Genomic DNA, 14,776 nt, shown 5'->3' with positions numbered 1-14,776 from the left:
GGAGAAAAATAAATATGGATAAAAAGGAATACACCTTCTTCTCAGCACCACATGGCACATTCACAAAAATTGACCATACATTAGGTCACAGAAACATAGCACACAAATGCAAAAAAGCAGAAATAATGAATGCAGCCTTCTCAGATCACAAGGCAATAAAAATAATGATTAGTAATGGTACATGGAAAACCAAATCTAAAACCAATTGGAAATTAAACAATATGATACTCCAAAACCGTTCAGTTAAAGAAGAAATCATAGAAAAAATTAATAATTTCATCGAGGAAAATGACAATGGCGAAACATCCTTTCAAACCTTTTGGGATGTAGCCAAAGCTGTAATCAGAGGTAAATTCATATCCCTGAATGCTTATATTAACAAACAAGGGAGAGCAGAGATCAATCCATTGGAAATGCAAATGAAAAAAACTCGAAAGCGATCAAATTAAAACCCCCCAGCAGAAAACCAAATTAGAAATCCTAAAAATTAAGGGAGAAATTAATAAAATCGAAAGTGATAGAACTATTGATTTAATAAATAAGACAAGAAGCTGGTACTTTGAAAAAACAAACAAAATAGGCAAAGTACTGGTCAATCTAAATAAAAAAAGGAAGGAAGAAAAGCAAATTCACAGCATTAAAGATGAAAGGGGGGACAGCACCTCCGATGAAGATGAAATTAAGGCAATCATTAGAAATTACTTTGCCCAATTATATGGCAATAAATACACCAATTTAGGAGAAATGGATGAATATATACAAAAATACAAGCTGCCTAGACTAACAGAAGAGGAAATAGAATTCTTAAATAATCCCATATCAGAAATTGAAATCCAACAAGCCATCAAAGAACTTCCTAAGAAAAAATCCCCGGGGCCTGATGGATTCACCTGTGAATTCTATCAAACATTCAGAGAACAGTTAATCCCAATACTATACAAACTATTTGACATAATAAGCAAAGAGGGAGTTCTACCAAACTCCTTTTACGACACAAACATGGTACTGATTCCAAAACCAGGCAGGTCAAAAACAGAGAAAGAAAACTATAGGCCAATCTCCCTAATGAATATAGATGCAAAAATCTTAAATAGGATACTAGCAAAAAGACTCCAGCAAGTGATCAGAAGAGTCATTCACCTTGATCAAATAGGATTTATACCAGGGATGCAGGGCTGGTTCAATATTAGGAAAACCATCCACATAATTGACCACATCAACAAGCAAACCAACAAAAATCACATGACTATTTCAATAGACACAGAAAAAGGCTTTGATGAAATACAACACCCATTCCTTTTAAAAACACTAGAAAGCATAGGAATAGAAGGGTCGTTCCTAAAATTAATAAACAGTATATATCTAAAACCATTAACTAATATCATCTGCATTGGGGATAAACTAGATGCATTCCCATTAAGATCAGGAGTGAAACAAGGATGCCCATTATTACCTCTATTATTTAACATTGTACTAAAAACACTAGCAGTAGCAATTAGAGAAGAAAAAGAAATTGAAGGCATTAAAATCAGCAATGAGGAGACCAAGTTATCACTCTTTGTGGATGACATGATGGTCTACTTAAAGAATCCTAGAGATTCAACCAAAAAACTAATTGAAATAATCAACAACTTTAGCAAAGTTGCAGGATACAAAATAAACCCACATAAGTCATCAGCATTTTTATATAATTCCAACACAGCTCAGCAGCAAGAACTAGAAAGAGAAATCCCATTCAAAATCACCTTAGACAAAATAAAATACCTAGGAATCTATCTCCCTAGACAAACACAGGAACTTTATGAACACAACTACAAAACACTCTCCACACAACTAAAACTAGATTTGAACAATTGGAAAAACATTAACTGCTAATGGGTAGAATGAGCCAATATAATAAAAATGACCATCCTACCCAAACTCATCTATCTATTTAGTGCCATACCCATGGAACTTCCAAAAATTTTTTTTACAGATCTAGAAAAAACCATAACAAAGTTCATTTGGAAAAACAAAGGATCAAGGATATCCAGGGAAATAATGAAAAAAAATACATAGGAAGGGGGCCTTGCAGTCCCAGATCTCAGATTATATTATAAAGCAGCGGTCATCAAAACAATTTGGTACTGGCTAAGAGACAGAAAGGAGGATCAGTGGAATAGACTCAGGGTAAGTGACCTCAGCAAGACAGTGTATGACAAACCCAAAGATCCCAGCTTTTGGGACAAAAACCCACTATTTCATAAAAAAACTGCTGGGAAAATTGGAGGACAGTGTGGGAAAGATTAGGTTTAGATCAACACCTCACACCCAACACCAAGATAAATTCAAAATGGGTGAATGACTTGAACACAAAGAAGGAAACTATAAGAAAATGAGGCAAACACAGAATAGTATACATGTCATAACTTTGGGAAGGGAGAGGCTTTAAAACCAAGCAAGACTTAGAAAGAGTCACAACATGCAAAATAAATAATCTGGAATACATCAAATTAAAAAGTTTTTGTATAAACAAAACCAATGTAACTAAAATCAGAAGGGAAGCAACAAATTGGGAAAAAATCTTCACAAAACCCTCTGACAAAGGTTTAATTACTCAAATTTACACAGAGCTACATCAATTGTACAAAAAATCAAGCCATTCTCTAATTGATAAATGGGCAAGGGACATGAACAGGCAGTTCTCAGCCAAAGAAATCAAAACTATTAATAAGCACATGAAAAAGTGTTGTAGATCTCTTATAATCAAAGAGATGCAAATCAAAACAACCCTGAGGTCTCACCTCACACCTAGCAGAATGGCTAACATGACAGCAAAGGAAAGTAATGAATGCTGGAGGGGATGTGGCAAAGTAGGGACATTAATTCATTGCTGGTGGAGCTGTGAACTGATCCAACCATTCTGGAGGGCAATTTGGAACTATGCCCAAAGGGCGATAAAAGACTGTCTGCCCTTTGATCCAGCTATAGCACTGCTGGGTTTGTACCCCAAAGAGACAATAAGTAAAAAGACTTGTATAAGAATATTCATAGCTGCACTCTTTGTGGTGGCCAAAAATTGGAAAATGAGGGGATGCCCTTCAATTGGGGAATGGCTGAACAAATTGTGGTATATGTTGTTGATGGAATACTATTGTGCTAAAAGGAATATTAAAGTAGAGGAATTCCATGGAGACTGGAAAGACCTCCAAGAAGTGATGCAGAGTGAAAGGAGCAGAACCAGGAGAACAATCTATATAGAGACTGATACACTGTGGTACAACTGAAGGTAATGGACTTCTCCATTAGTGTCAATGCAATGTCCCTGAACAATCTGCAGGGACCTAAAAAACACTATCCACAAGCAGAAGATAAACTATGGGAGTAAAAACACCGAGGAAAAGCAACTGCTTGACTAAAGGGGGAAAGGGGATATGACTAAGGAGAGACTCTAAATGAACACTCTAATGCAAATACCAACAACATGGAAATGGGTTCAAACCAAGAACACATGTGATACCCAGTGGAATCTTGTGTCGGCTATGGAAGAGGTCGTGGGAAGGGGTCGGGGGAGGAAAAGAAAATGATCTTTGTTTCCAAGGAATAATGTTTGGAAATGACTAAATAAAATAATGTTTAAAGTGAAAAAAAATGGGAAAGGACCTACTTGTACAAAGATATTTTTAGGTTCCCTTTTTGTGGTGGCAAGAATTGGAAACTAAAGGAATGCCCCTCATTTGGGTCATGGCTTAACAAATGTGGTATATGACTGTGAAAGAACACTATTTTATTATAATGAATGATCTACAGGATGATTTCATAAAAAGCTGGAAAGACTTACATGAACTAATGTAGAGTAAAGCAGAACCAGGAAAACATTGTACACAGTAACAGCAATATTGTGGAACAATCAAATGTGATAGACTTTGCTACCAACAGCAATACAATGATCCACAACAATTCTGAAGGATTTATGCAAAAAATGCTCTCTTCTCCCAGAGAAAGTACTGTTGGAGTAAGAATGCCGATGGAAGCATATTATTTATTTATTTATTTGGGTATATATTTTAGGGTCTTGGTTTTATAAGATTATTCACTTACAAAAATGAATAATGTGGAAATATGCTTTAATTATAATTCATGTATAACCCTGATTGACATGTTTGCCAGTCCAGGAGTGGGGAGGGAAGTGGAAGAAAGCAAATTTATATTATATAACTTCAGAAAACTGATGTGGAAATATGTTATTAAAATAAAAATGTAATGATTTTATTAAGATTCTTTAAAATCATCATATACTTCATGCTCTGTGATTGTAGCGTAAAGATTGACACAGTGGATGGTAATAAAATCTATGTGTGTGTGAAAATACATATATACATATATATAAAATTTTGAATTATTAGAAAAATAGGGGTGAATTGGAGCCAATGTGGCTAGAATAGAGAAGCATTCATCCAAACTCTCCTAAATTCCCCTGCAAACCACTATAAAAAAAATAGCTCATCTAATTCTGGACTATCATAAGCAACTAATGGTCATGTAAAACAATTTTCTTGCCAAAAACAACTTAGGTGGTTAGCAGGAAGGTTTTATCTCCCTGGAGCAGTGGTCCAGCCTAGAGGTTAGCACAGACATGCAGCACAGAGCTTATGATTATGCATGCAGTAGACCTTAGAAGTGGCTGCATTATCTGGAGCAGCAACTTCAGGAGCTCTTAGTCCATGGATAGTTGGAGGAGGGAAGGGGATATCAAATAACTGCCAGAAAGAGATTGTTGTGGACCTTTGGCCAGTATTGAATTGTCCATAGGGAGTTCCAGGTGTTGGTCCCAGGGCCACAAGGAGCCATACCACTTATGGTCATAGGGATGCTGGTCACAATTTCAGGGCAGAGGTGAATGCTTGTGATTATTCATGGGAGAATAGGTACCCTGGTCTCAATTCCAAGGTAGAGGGAAGCACTAGTGATTGCAAATGCTGGGGAACATGAGATCTTGTCATTTTCAAAGCCAGGAGAAGTACTAATGTTGGTGACCATAGGGGAACAAGGTCCTGTAAAAGCAGAGCACAGGCCAGGAGAGAAGTGATTACACCTCTCCCTAGATCATACTGCTTTGGAAGCACCAAAAACTTACATTTTTTCCCAGTTTGCTGCTTCCCTTCTAATTTTGATTGCATTGGTTTTGTTGTACAAAATCTTTTTTAATTAAATATAATCAAAATTACTCATTTTATATCTTGTAATGTCCTTTGTCTCTTGCTTGGTCTTAAATTCTTCCCTTCACTATAAATATGACAGGTATACTATTCCACATTCACCAAATTTACTTATAATATCACTCTTTATGTTTAAATTATATACCCATTTTGAACTTATCTTGGTTTAGGGTGGGAGATCGAAACCTAATTTTTGCAATACCTTTTTCCAGTTTTCCAAACAGTTTTTGTCAAACAGTTTTGGGTTCTTATCACAAAAGCTGAGAATGGTTAGGTGTTTTTTAAAAAATATTTATTGCCCCAATTTTTTTCTTGCCTCTTAATTTTATCTTAATGATGGGCTCTGTTTTTAGATTAGAGAGGCACCCTCTTGAACTTCAGTATTTTCTTGTTGTTTCCCTCAGATCTAGTTCTGAGTGTCAGCCAGTACTTACAAGATGGCCTTACAGGATGACCTTTGAACTGAGAACTATGGAAGTTGCCCTCCTACAGTTTATTCAGTCTCTCTCAGGACCTGCTGTTAGCTTTCATGGCCAGGCACTCTGTCTGGGATCAGGAATTTGCAATGGCACTCAAAGCTTTACCAAAGACCTCCTTGCATCTTGGAACTTGTGGATGTGGGGTGTTTGCTGTTGAATTAGACAGGATCTTGGGATTTTGCTTCTGGTTGAGGCCTGGGAGCAGAACCTCAAATAGTGAGGGACAGGGGAGGGAGCCTCAGTGTTGGCCTGTGCTGTTGGTACAATCTTGTTGAAGATTGTACTCCCTTCTCATCCCAGTAAAAATGGTCTTTTCTTACCTCCTAAGTTGTCTTTTATAGACTCACTCTGTCTCTTTGTTGGTTCTGCCACACTAGTATTCTTTTTAAAGCTTTACTTTAAGGTTGGTGGGAGGTTTTCAGAGGGAATCAAGACTTCTTGCATCTACTCTGCCATCTTGGCTCCACCCCTCCTAAATATTTTATTTACTTTTTATATGAAATTTCTATTTTTGATTCTTCCTGCTAGATTTATTAATATCATATAGATATGCTAATGATTTCTGAGGATTTATTTTCTATCTAGTAACTTCAAAGTTTTGATTTTTTGTTGATAGTATTCTTTATATATACCATCATTTCATCTACAAAAGTGATAAATTTTATCTTTGTCTATGCTTATTCTTTCAAATTTATTTTTTGTCTTATTGCTATTACCAGCATTTCTATAATGTCAGATAGAAGTACCCACAATGCAAATCTTTCTTCCACCATCATTCTTATTAGAAATGATTTTAATTTTTCCCAATTACAAATAATTTTCACTTTTTCGTTTCAGATACGTATACTATTTAGCATGTTAAGGAAAAAGACTCATTTATTCCTATGTTATTTAGTGTTTAGAACAGAAATGAGTGTTATATGTTACCTAAGCCTTTTTTTAACATCTAGTTATATATTATGTTTTTCTTGTTATTAATAAGTATTCTAATATTAAACTAATACTCCACTTTAAGAATAAGTGCAACCTAATCATAGTATAGATACATGTATGTGTGTATATATACATGCATATGAATATATACATATGTGTGACTTCTTTACTAATATTTTGACATTTTTGATGAAGTTTGACTCTCCCTGGTTTAGGCATCAAAACTATATTTGTGTCATAGAAGGTCTTTAATAGAATTCTTTCTTTTACTTCTTTTCTGCAAACAATTTAAATAATATTATAATTATTTGTTTTTTCAAAGAATTTATTTATAAATTCAATTAGTCCTTTCCCCTTCTTACTTGGGAATTCATTTATGGCTTACTAAATTTTTTTTCTCGGATTGAGTTATTTAAATTCTCTATTGTTCTGCTTATCTAGGTGTTTATATTTTTATGCATTTATAAATATGTATTTATTTTACCTAAGTTTGAGTCAGTCTTATTAGAAGATAGCTGGACAGAATAGCTTAAAATAATATTCTTTATTTCGTTTTTAATTTTATGAATGTTCTTTTCATCGATTCTTAAAATTTCCATATTTTTCATTTTTGTAAGTGAATAATCTTATAAAAACAAATCTCCAAATCATATACTCAAATAAACAAGTGATAAATCACATGCTTCTGTTTGCATTCTTACTCTAGTAAATCTTTTTCTGGAGACAGATAACATTATTTTTTACAAATCCATCAGAATTGTTGTGGATCATTGCATTGCTGTTAGTAGCAAAGTCTATCATAATTGATCATTCCACAATATTACTGGTACTATGTACAATGCTTTCCTGGTTCTGCTTATTTCGCTCTACATCAATTCCTATACATCCCTTTCTGAAATTATCCTGTTTATCATTCACTATATTCATTATAACATAATAGTATTCCATCACCATCATATATAATTTGTTAAGCCATGACCTAATTGAGAGATAATTCTTAGCCAATACAAAAAAAACCTAACTATAAATATTTTTGTACAAATAGGTCCTTTCCTATTTTTAAAAATCTCTTTGGGATACAAACCCAGTAGTGGTATTACTGGATCAAAGTGCATGAATTCTATTATAGCCCTTTGGGCATAATTCCAAATCACCCTCCGGAATAGTTTGAACAGTTCACAACTCCACCAGCAATGAATTAGTGTCTCATTTTTGGATATCCCCTTCAAAATTTATTATTTTCCTTTACTGTCATATTAGTCACTCTGCTATGTGTGAGGTGATACCTCGGAACTCTTTTAATTTGCATTTCTCTAATCAAGAGGGATTTAGAACATTTTTTTTCATATTATTATTATGGATAGTTTTGATTTCTTCTTCTGAAAATGTCTATTAATATCATTTGACTATTTATCATTTGGGGAATGACTTGGATTTCTATGAATTTGACTTATTCTTTACATATTTATAAAATTAGACCTTAATCAGGGAAATTAGTAGTAAAAATTTTTCCCAGTTTGTTGCTTCCTTTCTAATCTTGGTTGCTTTGGTTTTGTTTGTACAAACACTTTTTAATTTAATGTAATAAAAAGTATTTGTTTTATATCTTGTAATGTTCTCTATAGCCTGTTTGATTATAAATTTTTCCCTTCTCCACAAATCTGACAGGTAAACTATTCTAAATTCCACTAATTTACTTATAATATCACTCTTTAAGTTTATATCATATATACTTAATATCTTGACCTTATTGGGCATGGGGTGTGAGATATTGATCTAAACGTAATTTTTGCCATACTATTTTCCAATTTTCCCATCAGTTTTTGTCAAATAGAAAGTTCTTATCCCAAACCTCAGATCTTTGGGTTTATCAAACACTAGATTGTTGAGGTAATTTACCCCAGGCTCTTCCATTGTTCTGCCTTTCTATTTCTTAGCTGCTACTAGATTGTTTAGATGATGACTGCATTATAGTACAGTTTAAGATATGGTACTACTAGACCAACATCCTTCACATTCTTTTTCATTAGTTCCCTTGATATTCTTGATCTTTTTTTTTCTTCCAGTTAAATTTTTTTTCTAGTACTATAAAATAGTTTTCTAGTAGTTTGATAAGTAGGGCACTAAAGAAGCTAATTAATTTAGGTAGCATTGCCATTTTTATTATGTTACCTCATCCTACCCATGAGCAATTAATGTTTTTCCAGTTGTTTGGATCTAACTGCATTTGTGTGAAAAGTGTTTTGTAATTGTGTTCATAGAATTCCTGTGTTTCTCTTGGCAAATAGAGTATTTTATACTGTCTTTAGTGATTTTAAATGGAGTTTTTCCTTCTAATTCTTGTTGCTCAGCTATGTTGGAAATGATGGTGATTTATGTGGGTTTATATTGTATCCTGAAACTTTGCTAAAGTGATTAATTATTTCCACTAACTTCTTAGTTGATTTTCTAGGATTCTCTAAGGATTCCATCATATTCTCATAAGAAGTAATGGTCTAGTTTCCTCACAGTCTATTTTAATTCTCTCAATTTCTTTTTTCTTCTCTAATTGTTAAAACTAGCATTTCTAGTAAAATATAAAGTAATAGTGGTGATAATGGGCTTCCTTGCTTCACTCCTTCTCTTCTTGGGAAGACTTCTTATTTATCCCCATTGCAGATGATAATTTCTGATGATTTTAAATAGATACTACTTAATATTTTAAAAAAAGATGCTTTTGTTTATAGTAATAGATATTGTATTTTATCAAAGGCTTTTTCTGCATCTATTGAGATGATCATGTGATTTCTCTTAGTTTGATTATTGATATGATCAGTTATGTTGATGGTTTCCCTAATATTAAACTAGCCTTATATTCCTGGTATAAATCCCTCATTGGTCATAGTAAACCATCCTTGTGATATATTGCTATAGTTTCTTTGCTAGTGTTTTATTTAAGATTTTTGCATTAATGTTCATTAAGGAAATTGGGTAATTTTCTTTCTCTGTTTTTGATCTTCCTGGCTTAGGTATCAGCACCATATTTGTATCACAAAGAGAATTTGGTAGGATTCCTTCTTTGCTTATTTTGCTATATAGTTTATATAGTATTGGCATTAATAGTTCTTTAAAAGTTTGATAGAATTCATTTGTGAAGTCATCCAGCCCTGGGGATTTTTTCTTGGAGAGTTCATTATTTGCTTGTTCAATTTATTTTTCTGAGATGGTATTATTTAGATATTCTATTTCCTCTTTTGTTAATCTAGGCAATTTATATTTTGGTTAATATTCATTCATTTCAGGTTATCAGATTATCATATTTTTTGTCAGATAATTGGGGGAAATAGCTCCTAATGAAGTTTCTTCATTAGAAGTGAAAAATCACCCTTTTCATTTTTGATAGTGGTAATTTGATTCTTTTCTTTCTTTTTTTAAAATTGAAACTGACACTATTCTATATTATTTGTTTTTACATAGAACAAGCAGCTCGTAGTCTTATTTATTAGCTTAATAGTTCCTTTATTTTTAGTTTTTATCAATTTCTCCTTTGATTTTTAGGATTTCTAATTAAGTCTTTCATTGGGGATTTTTATTTTTTTAATTCATTTTTAGTTGCATGACCAAATCATTGATCTACTTTTTCATTATTTTATTCATTTAAGCATTGAGGGATATACATTTTCTCCTGAGTGCTGCTTTGGTTGAATCCCATAAATTTGATATAATGTCTCCTAATTGTTATTCTCTTCAATGAAATTGGTTATTGTTTCAATGATTTGTTCTTTCACATACCAGTTTTGAAGAATTAGATTATTTAGTTCCTGATTAACTTTAATTTGCCTCTACATGAACCCTTGTTGATTATAATTTTTATTGCATTATGATCTGGAAAAGTTGCATTCATTATTTCTGCTTCTCTGCATTTGGTTGTAAAAATTTTATGCCGTTGTACATTATCAATCTTTGTATATGTAGTATATGCTACTGAAAAGAAGGTATATTCCTTTTTATTCCTATTCCATTTTCTTCAGATATATATTAAATCTAACTTTTCTAAAATTCAATTCACTTCCCTTACTTCTTTCTTATTTATTTTTAGTAGATTTATCTATTTCTGATAGGGGAAGGTTGAGGTCCCCCACTAGTGTAGTTTTACTATCAATTTCCTCCTTCAAATACTTCAGTTCCTCCTTTAAAAATCTGGATACTTTACCATTTGGTGCATATATATTAAGTACTGATATTTTTTCATTATTTATATTACCTTTTATCAGAATTAATTACCTTCCCTATGTCTTTTAATCAGATATATTTTTGTTTTACCTTTGTTGGAGATCATGATTGTATTCCTGCTTTTTTTTTCTCTCAGTTGAAGTCCCATGGATTCTGCTCCAGTCTCTTACCTTTACACTGTGTGTGTCTACCTGACTCAAATGTGTTTCTTGTAAACAACATAGAGTAGGATTATGGTTTTTCATCCACTCTGCTTCTCTTTTATGGGTGAGTTCATCTCATTTAAATTCACAGTTATGATTACCATCTGTGTATTGCCCTCCATGTTTATTTCCTCTTTTAATCCTGCCCTTTTTCCTTTTACTCTTTCCCTCCATCCCAGTGTTTTGCTTTTAGTCACTCCCTTCCTTCCCCCTCTCTTATATTACTCCATTTCCTTCCACCACCCTTCTTATTCCCCTTCTACTTCTCTATAGGTTCTTTTAAAAACCCATTCCAACTTTTACCTGCCTTATATGATTCCCCTCCCCAGTACATCATTTCTTTGTCCTGTTGAACTTCTCAATAGCATAAGATAGGATTCTATATCCCAATGAATCTGACTATCCTTCCTTCTCTGAGCCCATTTCAATGAGAGTAAGGTTTGCATATTACCCATCACCACCCTCATTCTTCCCTCCACTATTATAGTATTTTGGCCCCCCTATGCTTCATTCTATTATATAATTTACCCCATTTTACTTCTCTCTTCCCATTTCTCCTAGTACAATCCTCTTTTAGGCCCTATTTTTCTGACAAATATCTTAAACAGCTTACTCCCATTCCCTCTGTCTATGTTTACTTCTTCTAACTACAACAAGAATGATAACAATTTTTAAGAGTTGCAGATATCATCTTTCCATATAGGAATATTAAAAAAATGACCTTATTGAATCCCTAATTTTTTTTAACTTTGTTATTTACCTTTTTATGCTTCTCTTGAATTTTGTATTTGGACATCAAATTTTCTGTTTTAGTCTGGTCTTTTTTTTCAGAAATGTTTGGAAACTGAAAACTGGAAAAACTTCCAGGAATTGATTCACAGTGAAAGGAGCAGAACCAGGAGAATGTTGTACAAAGAGACTGACATATTGTGGCAAGGATGATTCTGAGGGATTTATGAGAAAGAATGTTATTCACATCCAGAGAAAGAACTGTGGGAGTAGAAATGCAGAAGAAAAATGTATGATTGATCACATGGTTCAATGGGGATATAATTGGGGATGTTGAATTTAAATGATCACTCTATTGCAAGTAATAATAATAATATGTAAATAGGTTTTGAACAATGATACTTGTATAATCCAATGGAATTGCTCATTGGCTCTGGGAGGGGCAAAAGGTAGGTAAAGAACATGAATCATGTAACCATGGGAAAATGTTCTAAATTAATTAATTAAATAAATACATTTTAAAAAATGTTTGGAAATTTTCTATTTTATTAAATGACTATACTTTCCCCTGAAAGAATATAGTCAGTTTTGATGGGTAGATTTGATAGTTAGTTGGTTGTAAGCCCAGTTTCCTTGCTTTCTGGAATATCATATTCCAAGCCTTCCAGTCTTTCAATGTGGAAGCTGCCAGATCCTGTGTAATCCTGATTGGGGCTCCATGATATCTGAATTGTTTCTTTCTGTCTGTTTGCAGTATTTTTTCCTTGGCTTGGGAACTCTTGAACTTGACTTTAACATTCCTGGCAATTGTCATTTGGAGATTTATTGGAGGAGGTGATGTGTGGATACTTTCAATTTCTATTTTTCCTTCTTGTTTAAGAATATCAGGCCAATTTTCTTTGATAATTTATTATAATATCTAGCCTTTTTTTTGGATCATGACTTTTAGATAGTTTGATAATTCTTAAATTGTTTCTCTTGGATCTATTTTCCAGGCCAGTTATTTTTATAAGTGAGATATTTTATATTTTCTCCTACTTTTTCAATCTTTTGACTTTGTTTTACTGTTTTTTGATGTCTAATGAGGTCTTTAGCTTCTATTTGCCCATTCAAAATTTTTAATGACTAAATTTCTTCCATGATCTTTTGATCCTCCTTTTTCATTTGATCCATTCTACTTTTCATGCTACTTTTGTCTTCATCAAATTTTTGTCTCTTTTCCCAGTTGACCAATTTTGCTTTTTAGTATGTAATTTTCTTTTTTAATTACTTTAATTTGTTTTTCCCATTTTCTTCCCATTTTTCTTTGATCTGTCATTCGATTTTTTCATTTCCTTTTTTGATTTCTCTCAGAACTTGACACCAATTCCCATTTTTCTTTAAAATCTTATATATGGTCATTTGGATCTCGCCATTCCTTGTTGGTTCTATGCCTTGCTCTTTGTCCCTATAAAAATTTTCAAGTGTTAAATGTTTCCTTTGCTGTTTGCTTATTTTCTCATCTTTTTTATTTGCCTGTAGACTTGGAATTCTGAAATCTGCTTGATGATTCTGTCTCCTCTGTTGCTAGCTTTCAGGACTCAGTACTGTGAGATATTTTGCCCTGTGACTAGGTCTTTACTGTAGCAGTGCAAGCTTGAAAGAGTCCAACACTATGGACTGGCTTCTGGGCCTCATTGACAGCTGGTGCTAGGGTATGGGACTTCAAGAAGTGTGTCTTTTATTGGTGTAGCCTGAATCCCAGGATCCAAATAGTGGCCTATGCCCAGACTTGGAACCTGGTGCAGTAGGTGAGGGGTGGTTAGCCAGCGCTCGTCTATATTCCATTTTGCTTCTATTTCCCCCTTTCCAATGAAAATCAACTCTCTCTGCCTACTTTAGAAGTTATGTTCAGTGGGAGAGTCCCCTAATTCCATCTTGCTATTGGTTTTTGACTCCTCTTTTCAAAGCACTTTTTAATGATTGGTTTGGAAAGATTGCCAAAGTAGTTTCAGCTTTTACTGCTAATAAGCTGCCATCTTGGTTCTGCTCTTTTCTTCATATTTGACACTGGTAATTTGGTTTTCTTCTTTTGAATAAAAAAAAACCTAATGTTTTATCTATTTTTTTAAACAAAACAATATGTTGTTTACAAAAAAAAACTTGAAATGTCAAATCGTACAGAGTTAAACTAAGGGTTGGGAGAAAAATCTAATACACCTTAGCTGAAGTAAAAAAAAAAAAACAAACCAGAGTAGCAATTTTTATTTCACAAAATAATAGCAAAACCAGACTTAATTAAAAGAGTTTTTAAAGGGAAACTACATTGTTGAAAGGTACAATAGAAAATGAATTAATTCCAATATTCAGAATATATGTATTGAATGGTATAGCATCTAAAACATAAATAAAAATGAAATGGAGTAGAAGGGGAAAAAAACCAGTAAAACAGTAATATTAGGGGACCTTGGTGTACCCCCCTCTCAGTCTTTGATAAATATAATAACAAAATAAACAAGAAAGAGGTCAAGGGCCTAACCTAAATTTTATAAAATTTAGCTATACTAGATCCTAGATGATTATTGAATAGGGATAGAAAATAATATACATATTTCTCAACTCTACATTGTGCATTTACAAAATTTTAATATGTTATCAGGACATAAAATCCTAAAAATCAAATGTATAAAAGCAAAAATATTAATCATATTCTTTATGGATCATAATTCATTAAAATGATATTACCGAAAAAGCATTAAAAATGAATTGTAGAATACATAACTTGATTGTAACCAATTAGTAGGTCAAAGAACAAATGATAGAAATGAAATTTCATTCAAGATAATAACAACGAATGTATTAAAAAAAATTTGGGGGGGATTTAGTCAAAGCAGTTCATAAGGAAAAAAAAATTCTCTTGCTAAACACTTCCATTAAGGAAAAAAGAGAACAAATCAACAAATTGGCATGACACAATACCAACAAAAACTAGAACAAAAAAAAAAAAGAAAATTTCTTACACATAAAAAAAAATCTTTCAAAT

This window comes from Monodelphis domestica, chromosome 1, assembly GCF_027887165.1.
Source record: "Monodelphis domestica isolate mMonDom1 chromosome 1, mMonDom1.pri, whole genome shotgun sequence".
NCBI lineage: Eukaryota > Metazoa > Chordata > Mammalia > Didelphimorphia > Didelphidae > Monodelphis > Monodelphis domestica.
Note: the sequence above shows the minus strand (reverse complement) of the source record.